At 44.5% G+C, this 10,489-nt stretch overlaps 1 non-coding gene across 1 annotated transcript; it reads right to left on the bottom strand.

Annotated features, from left to right (window-relative positions):
* Positions 1–8,231: 8,231 nt before the first annotated feature.
* Positions 8,232–8,304, bottom strand: trnar-ucu (transfer RNA arginine (anticodon UCU)). The gene has a single exon. It is a non-coding gene; the product is annotated as a tRNA-Arg (tRNA).
* Between the last annotated feature and the right edge of the window lie 2,185 nt (positions 8,305–10,489).

Raw genomic sequence — 10,489 nt, 5'->3', positions numbered from 1 at the left:
CATCATCGGTGAACTTCGCCAGAATGCCCCTCAGTCCCTTCATCCAGATCATTAATATATAAAGTGAGCAGCTGCGGCCCCAACACTGAACCCTACGGGACACCACTTGTCACCAGCTGCCATTCCAAGAAAGAACCTTTTATCCCAACTCTCTGCCTTCTGTCAGATAGCCAATTCCCAATCCATGCCAGTAGCTCACCTCGAACACCATGGACGCTCACCTTACTCAGCAGTTTCCCGTGAGGCACCTTATCAATGGCCTTTTGGAAATCTAGGTAGATAACATCCACTGGGTTTCCCTGGTCTAACCTACTTGTTACCTCTTCAAAGAATTCTAACAGGTTTGTCAGGCATGACCTCCCCTTACTAAATCCATGCTGACTTGTTCTAATCCAACCCTGCACTTCCAAGAATTTAGAAATCTCATCCTGAATGATGGATCCTAGAATTTAACCTACAACCGAGGTTAAGCTAACCAGCCGATAATTTTCCATCTTTTATCTTGATCTTTTCTTGAACAAGGGGTTTACAACAGTGATTTTCCAATCATCTGGGAATTTCCCTGACTCCAGTGATTTTTGAAAGATTAAAAATAGCCTCTACTATTTCCTCAGCCACCTCCCTCAGAACTCTCGGATGTAGACCATCAGGGCTGGGAGATTTATCAATTTTTAGACCTTTTAGCTTTTCAAGCACTTCCTCTTTTGTAATGGCTACCATATTCAAATCTGCCCCCGACTCTCCTTAATTGTTAGGATAATGCTCATGTCTTCCACTGTGAAGACTGACACAAAGTATTTACCAAGTTCTTCAGCCATTTCCTTATCTCCCTTCACGAACCTTCCTGCATCAATTTGGAACGGCCCAATTTCTACTTTTGCCTCTCATTTGTTTCTTATGTATTGAAAGAAACTTTAACAATCATTTCTAATATTACTGGCGAGCTTACCTTCATATTTGATCCTCTCCTTCCTATTTCTATTTCTTTGTTATCCTCTGTTTATTTTTGTCGGCTTCCCAATCTTCTGATTTCCCAGTGCTCTTGGCCACTTTGTAGGCTCTCTCTTTCCCTATGATACATTTCCTGACTTCCTTTGTCACCCCTGCCTGTTTAATTCCCGCCCCCTGACGGATAATGTTTCTGCCAAGAGAAGACTGAGGGAGTTTGGGATCCAGTACTCTCTGAGGTATCCGGCGGTGCTCCGATAACCTTACATGGATCCGTACATCTCTTTGATACATCGGAGAAGGCAAGAGACTTTGTGGACAAATTAACCGAATCTGAACAATTTAGTATCTACAAATAGTGTTGTTTGGTTATGACTTTGTTGTTTTTTAAAAAACCGAGGAAGTCCAGTTGGAGCTTTCTTTTCCTTGTTTTCCCGATTGGGTAATAATCTGGTTTAAACTGTGTTTGGTGGTGGTTGAGATGTGTACTTTCAATTTCTAAGTGAAGTTATGCCAGAGGATGGGTGGGGTATTTACCCCATCGATCTTAAATGTTTTTTATCTTTATTTATATTGCTATTCTATGGTATATTTACTTTCTATTCTGCTTGTGTTTGTGCAACGGCTCGAGCTAGAAGGAGGGAAACTGGTTGGGATGGCTAGATGCTCACTTATGGGCAGTTTGGGATGGGTAGTTGCCCCCTTTGGGCAGGAGGTGAGTTCCCCTATTCAGCGCCATTGGCACTTTATATGGTGGTTTGTATTGCTTTTAATCTTTGATAGTTTTGGAGGTTTGTTAAATGTCGTGGTTTCAGTTTATGTAGTTTTTAGATTTGATGGAGCATATGACACTAAGGCTCAGTGATTTGTGGTTCGAGTTCCTCCTCTCTGGAATTTAAATGTTACTGCAGAAGGTTATGGCTAATGACTTGATTAAATGGTGAACCTGGAATATCAAGGGAAGTCACTCACCAATTAAGAGGAATAAGGTACTTTTGAGTCTTAGAAAGGAGAAAGTGGATGTTCCTTTGTTACAGGAGATGCACTTGGATGACAGGGAGCATTTGAAACTACAGCAGAATGGCCTTGATCGGGTTTACTTCACATCATTTAATCCCAGAAAGAGGGGAGTGGCTGTATTGGTGAGGGGGAATCTCCCATTTAAGTTACTAGAGTGTGTTAAAGACACACACAGAGGAGGTTTGTAACTCTTATAGCCTTGATAAATGGTGAAGAATATGGTGTTTAAATGTTTTTTGCCTTCCAGCCCAGCCCCTCAACTTTTTGTTTTCTAAATTGATCAGTCTGGAGTCCTGGCATATCATTATAGGGGGAGATTTTAACTGTCTCATGTATCCCACAGTACAGAGGTTGCCCAAAGCCACCACCCCCGATATCCTCTGTACAAACTAAACAATGAGTGGATCTGTGTGTGGAGTGAGGGTTGGTGGACATCTGGAGGTGTCTCCACCCTACAGGCAGGGATTTTACGGTTTTTCCCAATACACACAGATGTCACACCAGGATTGATTTTTTTCCAATCCCCGTGGCAACCCTGGACTTGGTGGCAGCTTGTACGATCGGTAATATTACCATCTCTGATCACACTCCAGTGTACCTGTTGGTTAAGATTAAGGACGTTACAGTGGGTCCAAGGCACTGGCAAATGGATCTCTTCATCATCAAGGATAATACGTTTGTGGAGCATTTCTCTCGGGAATTTTGGGCGTTCCTAGACAATAAATCACGCTCGGTTAGTAGCCCATCCTTCCTTTCGGAAATTGACAAAGCCTATGCCAGTGGGTCAGTTATTTCCTACTCTGCCAGTAGGAGGCGGAAGAAGGGTGAGCAGCAATGTCTCCTCGAAGCACGGTTGAAGGCAGCTGAGAAGGCCTACTTTGATAGGCCCTCATTGGTCAAGTTACAGAGGATTACGGCACTGCGGTCTGCATTGAATTCTGTGCTCACGCAGACAGCAAAGAATGAGCTTAATTTTGCAAAGCAAAGGTTATATGATCATGGAGACAGGCCTGGTAAATACTTAGCATATCTCGCTCGGAAAAGGAGCGCCCCTCAAGCCATTACGGTGATTAGGGAAGGGTCTGGGAACCGAATGTGTGACTCCAAAAAGATTAATGTGTCATTCCAGAGAATTTTCTCTAAGTTATACCAATCTGAGGTTTGTGAGGCGGGGCGGGCCAAAATGAAGGCTTTATTCAAGGATCTGGAGCTCCTGGGTGTGACCCCTGAACAAGAGTCTTTTCTCAATGTCCCCTTATCAGAGCAAGAGGTGCAGGAGGCTGTGAAGCAGCTTCAGAATGGAAAGGCACCCGGTCCTGATGGACTTCCCAGTGAATTCTAGAAGGAATTTATAAACATATTGTCAGGCCCGATGTTCAACATGTTTAATGACTCATACAGCCATGTTTGTCTCCCGCCATCTCTGAGACAGGGCAATATTTCGCTTATTCTTAAAAAAGGGAAGGTCCTGGGGGACTGTGCTTTGTACAGGCCCATTTCACTCTTAAATGTGGACTTTAAAATCCTCTCTAATACTCTTGTGTTCAGGCTGGAGACTGTGTTACCTTCTATTGTTAAAGAGGACCAGACGGACTTCATAAAGGGCCACAGATCCTCCAATAATGTTAGGAGGCTGCTTAATGTAATTCAAGTGTGTCAACAACAGTCAATATAGGGATTGGTGATTTCTCTAGATACAGAGAAGGCGCTTGACCGAGTTGAGAGGGCGTCTGGGATCTCCCAGACATTAAAAGCAACCAACAATCTTGTCCTCATTCTTTCATCAAATCCAGCAGTTTCAGTCCCTCGCCTGTTAGCATGCATCTGTGTGTTTGGCACCTTTTTGGGGGACAAGATTAATCTTGCAAAATCAGAGGCTATGCCTATGGGTGGTCTTATGAAAGTGTTAAGTCTTGTGGGTGAATATCGATTCCCATTTAAATGGTCACAGGGGGGTTTTGTGTATTTGAGCATGTTCATTACTCCAGTTCTGAATCGGCTGTTCAAAGACAATTTTGTTTAATTATTTGACAAAATCAAACAAGACCTTCAAAGATGGAGGCCCTTCTGGTCTCGTGGTTGGGTCGGATAGTGCTTATTAAGATGAATATTCTCCCTCGTTTACTATCCCCTATATGGATGCTCCCCCTGATTTTCGATAAGCAAACATTCAGGAGACTGAACGGCTGGTTCAGCCCCTTTATTTGACATCGTCAGTGGCCCCTCATTAAATGAGCTAAACTGCGATTGTCTCACAGACTGGGGGGAGTGGATCTCCCAGACATTAAAAGCTACCAACTAAGCTCACTTTTATCCTACATGAGTGATTGGGCTTGTGGGGACCCTCTTTCAATATGGTTCGATATTGAAACCTCCCAGGCTAAGGTGACCCCTTACTCACTTGCTGTGTTTGGACAAAATGAGGACACTTCGGGAATATTGCCATAACCCAATAGTTATCGATACTGTTAAAGCACGGAGGGCAATTCAGCAGAGGGAAGGCAATCTTGGCAAGACATCTTCTCTTACACCGGGTATGCCGGGTTTTCAACCGGGGATGATAGATTCAGGATCCAAACATTGGGCAGTTAGGGGTGTGTGTTGCGTGGGTGATTTGTTTGAGGGAGACACAATGATGTCCTTCGATCAGTTAGCACGGAAACACGAGCTACCGAACAGGGACCTCTTTTGTTTATTTCAAGTTAGAGATTTTATTCAAAAAAAGACGACTTTTGACTGATCCCACCAACTCCGACATAGAGAGAGGGGTGATTTCGCCCCATATCCTGCAGACCCCACAAAGTTCTGTTCTTTTCTGACACAACATCCCACCAAACCCAACACAGACCAGGGGACATTTCCAGGGGAGATGAGAAATCGATTTGACATCAGACAAAGAAGATCAGTCGTGAAGACAAGGCTTAAAAGTTAGCCATCCCAGATGGGACATGAACCCATAATCCGAGGCTGAGGAGGCCAGTGCCTTATCCATTAGACCACTGGGGCCACATCTACCAAACTGAAATGGCAGCCTGTAAATACTGCACCCTGAACCTCTCATATTGTGTTCTTCTCTGAGTTTTATCCTCACACTGATTGGTTGTTCCCCCTTCCATCTCACGCTAAATCATTGACTGCTTGATAAAATTGATCTTACCTCCCATTTCGCCCCAAACGGACAGACAAGAAATCCATCAAACTCCAACTTTGCACAATTGCAGTCTGAGGAAAATGGTGCAGACAGGAAAATAGCAAAGGGCTCAATGTTATTTTGTGCAGCACCTTGAAGATATTTACAGTTAGTGGGGGAGGAGTAAGTGGAGATGTTGCAAACAGCTGCATTGAGGACAAATCAACAGAATCATAGCAGGCATTCAGCGCATTGTGGCTGTGCTGTCTCTTTCAGACAATTCACACCAAGATCTCCCAATTCCTGGAATTACCTTGTGCAAGTTTCTACTAAAGAGCATTTTCCATAATCTCGAAGCAGGCAAGTAATTTTTAACGGAGTAGTTGAAAAATCCAGTCAATTTGGATTGAGATGGAGTTGATATGGGATGTAAATCAGCCACCACAAAGATCAGGCTTCAAAAGTCAACACCCCAACAGGGATTTGAACCTCCAATGCACTCCATCAGAAGCTACAGTCTTACCCATTAAGCCACAAAAACTCAGTGACAGTACTCGATTGGGAATAGTTGATCTTAAACGAGTGCTAACGGCGAGCATATTCCAAGATCTGTCACGACACACTGAGAGATACACTAATGTTTCGGGCAGCTGCTGCCAAGTTGTACAGGGAAACAACACAGTCTAAGGTCTATCACAAATTATCACATCGTTCTTTAAATTCTCAGACCCTCTTGGTGCCTGACAATGAACAGAGATCGGTTCCTGCGCAAGTCCAAAATGCCTTTATTTTTCGTGACACAGAACTTTGAGAAATGTCAAAATTCCAGTGTTTTGTTGGTTCTTTTCTCTCTGCATAGACAGTGCTCAACTGGTTTAGAACCTTTGTCTGCATTTCTATTTGATTTTTTATGAATAAAGTATATTTTATAAATAAACAAAAATCTGGAGAGAGAGAAGATCTGCCCGAACTTGTGAGACCCCGCTTTGTGGAAGAGAGGCAGCCCTATATCGGGACAGGAAGGGGATTCCAATGGCTCAACATGTATTGTTCCAGTTAATACCCTCGCCTCCTTGACCACAAAGTGAAGTGGGAGATGGCACGGGGCAGGGTGACACTAGGCACACGGACACACAAGATGGCCGCTGAGCCATTAGTTGGCCACTTGGCACACAAGATGGCCGCCGGACCACAATATGGAGAGAGACAGCAGAGCAAACACAGACACTGCCTGGGGCCACCAGAATGCCAGCAAAATGCACTCACAAATGAGTTGATTATTTTAAGGCGGATGGGAGAGACAATACACATGAAGAACATACACTCCCCGCCAAAGGGTCTGGTCAGACAACACGTTTGATAGAAATGTTAGATACAGCCTCAATACAGAGTGATAATAGTCAGGGCTGCAGTAATCGGCCTTCTCAGGAAGAGCGATTAGCGCCCATTACTACAGCAACGGACTTCCGCGCAGATGCTGAAACTGACAACAACTGCACTGAAATTAACAAAGGCCACACTGGAACTGACAATAACTGCACCGAAACGATCAAGGATTCTGCAATGTTTACAATAAACAAGCCATGTTACAGAGACAATAACCTCATCACTGACCTATTATATCACAAAATGTATAACAGTATCTTGACCATGTGCTCCGGGTTGAGAGAAGAATCACAGCTGACCACTGTGCTGTTGGTGCTGCTCTCTCCCCGGAGCTCCGGGATTTCCTTGGACAATAAACTCTGTTGGTGAACCCCGACTCTGACTCAGGGCCTGGTGATTTTCAGCAGTTGCCTTCCCACAAATGTTTGTCCAATCTGTGGATGTGGCACTCCAAGTTCTCCAACGATGGCCTAACTACCTCACATCTCCATCATAGCCTCCTTGCAATTGTATTCAATACCTTGACTAAGAAAGGTAAAGGCCCAAAAGCATAGCCACAGCCCCATCAGTTCCAACCTTGAACACCCAGATTTCAATCATTTCCATTGACATATTGGACCTTATCATAAATACCAAACATGCAGGTAATCTGGGGTTCAGCTGGTAATGTTGACAGAATATAGCTTAGACTGACACCAACACAACCAAAACAGAAGCTGCTTTGTCCATAGATTGGTAGCTCTATCCGTTGGCTCTATCCCAGTGACCTCATGGGTAAGGCACTAACTTCCTAAACCAGAGATTGTGCGTTCAAGTCTTATTTGGGGTTTTGATTTGTTGAAACCTTCACTGTGCAGCTGATCTTAATCTTGTATGGTCACAGGACCATGGCAACAAATTTGAAATTTGACCAGACAGAAAATTGGCCAAACTAAGTTAAACAGCAGCTATCGGCTCGAGACAACAGTGCAACTAAGATCAAAGAGCTACAAAGATTCAAGAAGAACCAGTTCCAACCAGACTGAGGGTTATATATTGTGAAGTGTCAGCCTGAGCCAATCCACTTTATAGCTCCTGGCATGACAACAGTGAAGGGTATTGGTGTGACCCCATTGGATGATGTGAACCCAGCTCATGACCGTATTGGCCAAAGCCACAGAAGATTCTGGAAGATCAGATACAGGAGAGGAGGAAAACACACCTGACCGCCAAACGCTGAGCAAAGCCTTCAGTGGGTCCTGCAGTGGAGATCTGACCATCTGCTCCAAAACTGTTCATAAAAGACTTCGCATGAGAAGGGCAGGCCATTCAGCCCATCACATCCACACTGACCCTCTGAAGAGCATCCCTTCCAGGCCCAACCCCTATCCTCTCACCCTGCATTCCCCAAAGCCAATCCACCGAACCTGCACATCTTTGGGCTGTGGGAGGAAACCAAAGCACCCGGAGTACCCCATGGAGGGAATGTGCAAACTCGGCACAAACAGACACCCAAGGGAGGAATCAAAGCCAGGTCCCTGATGCTGTGAGGCAGCAATGCTACCCACTGAGCCACCATGCCATCCCCAGGAGAATCTCAGCAGGTTTTCAGCCATTGTGACTGTGCTGTTTCTTTCAGGGAATTCACCTCAATCCTGCAAATCTTGTGCAAGAAGATGTTGGGCACCACTTCCCATCAACTGAATGCAGACATGGAGATTTTCCCAAAGTAAATTAGAAATCAAGTTGACAAAGGGCAGGTAACTGACACCCCAGATGGGACTTGAACCCACAACCCCTGGCTTAGAGGGCCAGTGCCATATCCACTAGGCCACTGGGGCCACGCAGCCAGATGGAAATCACAGCCTTTATGTACTGCACCCGACCTCTCATACTGTGTGTGTCTGAGTGTTGTACTCTCACTGATTGTTTTTGACCCCTTCCATCTCATGCTAAATTGTTGGCTGCTTGATAAATCAATCTCACGTCCCATTTGTCCCCAAACGGACAGATGAGAAATTAACCAAACTCCAATGTTGCACAACTCAAGTCTAAGGAATATGGAGCAGACAAGAAAATAGCAAAGGGCTCAATGTTATTTTGTGCAGCACCTTGAAGATATTTGCAGTTAGTGGGGAAGGAGTAAGTGGAGATGTTGCAAAAAGCTGCATTGAGGACAAATCAACAGAATCTTAGCAGGCATTCAGCCCATTGTGGCTGTGCTGTCTCTTTCAGACAATTCACCCCAAGATCTCCCAAATCCCGGAATTACCTTGTGCAAGTTTCTATGTCACATCATTTGCCATAATCTCAATGTAGGCACAGTGATTTTTAACAGAGTACTGTCGATGAAAAATTCAGGATTAGTGGTGCTGGAAGAGCACAGCAGTTCAGGCAGCATCCAAGAAGCTTCGAAATCGACGTTTCAGGCAAAAGCTGTTCGGAATAAAGGCTGTGAGCCTGAAGCGTAGAGAGATAAGCTAGAGGAGGGTGGGGGTGGGGAGAATGTAGCATACAGTACAATGGGTGAGTGGGGGAGGGGATGAAGGTGATAGGTGGAAAAGGAGGTAGGCAGGTAGGACAAGTCCGAACAAGTCATGTGGACAGTGCTGAGCTGGAAGTTTGGAACTAGGGTGAGGTGGGGGAAGGGGAAATGAGGAAACTGTTGAAGTCCACATTGATGCCCTCGGGTTGAAGTGTTCCAAGGCGGAAGATGAGGCGTTCTTCCTCCAGGCGTCTGGTGGTGAGGGAGCGGCGGTGAAGGAGGCCCAGGACCTCCATGTCCTCGGCAGAGTTGGAGGGGGAGTTGAAATGATTCCAATGGCTCAACATGGATTGTTCCAGTTAATATCCTTTTTCAGATGGATAGAGCTGGAGAGAGAGTAAAGATTGTGGGAATTCGGGAAATGCTGACAATCTGTTTTAATATTTTGTTAATAAAATCAAGTTGAACCGCAAACCATATTTGGTCCCCCTTTGTCTGCATCACCAACAAGAATACTGAGGGAAAGTTGAGTTTAATTATATTGTGTTACTAATGTTCATCTGGTTGATCAGTGGAAATTAAAAGCCATGTCACACAACAGGCAGAGTCAATCTTTAGCTGAGTAGAAGTTCAGCAGAGAGAAACAGACTTACTTTGTGAGATAATACGTCATTCCTGTCCCATTGATCTCTTAACTGCAGGGAACTTTCAGATACGTGGTATCTTTAGAGCAATTAAATATCCTCCCAAGATATATGCTTTCACTCTCAACTGAAGATGTTATAACTTCAATGGCTAAGAGCATTAACCAATAAATCAATGCCAAGCCAGTTGAAGTATTACACTTGGCACATCATCATCGCTGTAATTGCAGAATGCAGCATAACCTATTCCATCTTCTAACCTACTGACAGCCTACTTTTCAGAAGTCTCCTTACACGACTCTGAAAACAAATTAAAAGAAACCAATTAAACTAAATAAGCACAAATCAAAATGTCCCAGTCATTTAAAAAGGCTCTGTCACAAAAGTCAAAATCTCCCAAGAAAGCTTACACTTACAGAGTCACAGAGTTGGACAGATCCTTCGCTCCAACTCGTCCATGCCAACCAGATATCGGAAAGTTATCTAGTCCCACAAACCAGCATTTGGCCCATATCCCTCTGAAGCCTTCTTATTCATGTCCCCACCCAGCTGCCTTTTAAATGTTACAGAGTCTTAGAGTTATACAGCACGGAAACAGACCCTTTGGTCCAACCCGTCTATGCCGACCAGATATCCTGAATTAATCTCGTCCGACTTGCCAGCATTTGGCCCATATCCCTCTGAAGCCTTCTTATTCATGTCCCCATCCAGCTGCCTTTTAAGTGTTACAGAGTACTGGAGTTATACAGCACGGAAACAGACCCTTTGGTCCAACTCGTCTATGCCGACCAGATATCCTGAATTAATCTAGTTTGACTTGCCAGCATTTGGCCCATATCCCTCTAAACCCACCCTGTTCATATACCCCCATCCAAATGCCTTTTGAATGTTTTGGAG

The sequence above is a fragment of the Chiloscyllium punctatum genome, chromosome 18 (genome assembly GCF_047496795.1).
Source record: "Chiloscyllium punctatum isolate Juve2018m chromosome 18, sChiPun1.3, whole genome shotgun sequence".
Classification (NCBI taxonomy): Eukaryota; Metazoa; Chordata; class Chondrichthyes; order Orectolobiformes; family Hemiscylliidae; genus Chiloscyllium; species Chiloscyllium punctatum.
Note: the sequence above shows the minus strand (reverse complement) of the source record. Positions and strands in the feature narration are given on the sequence as shown.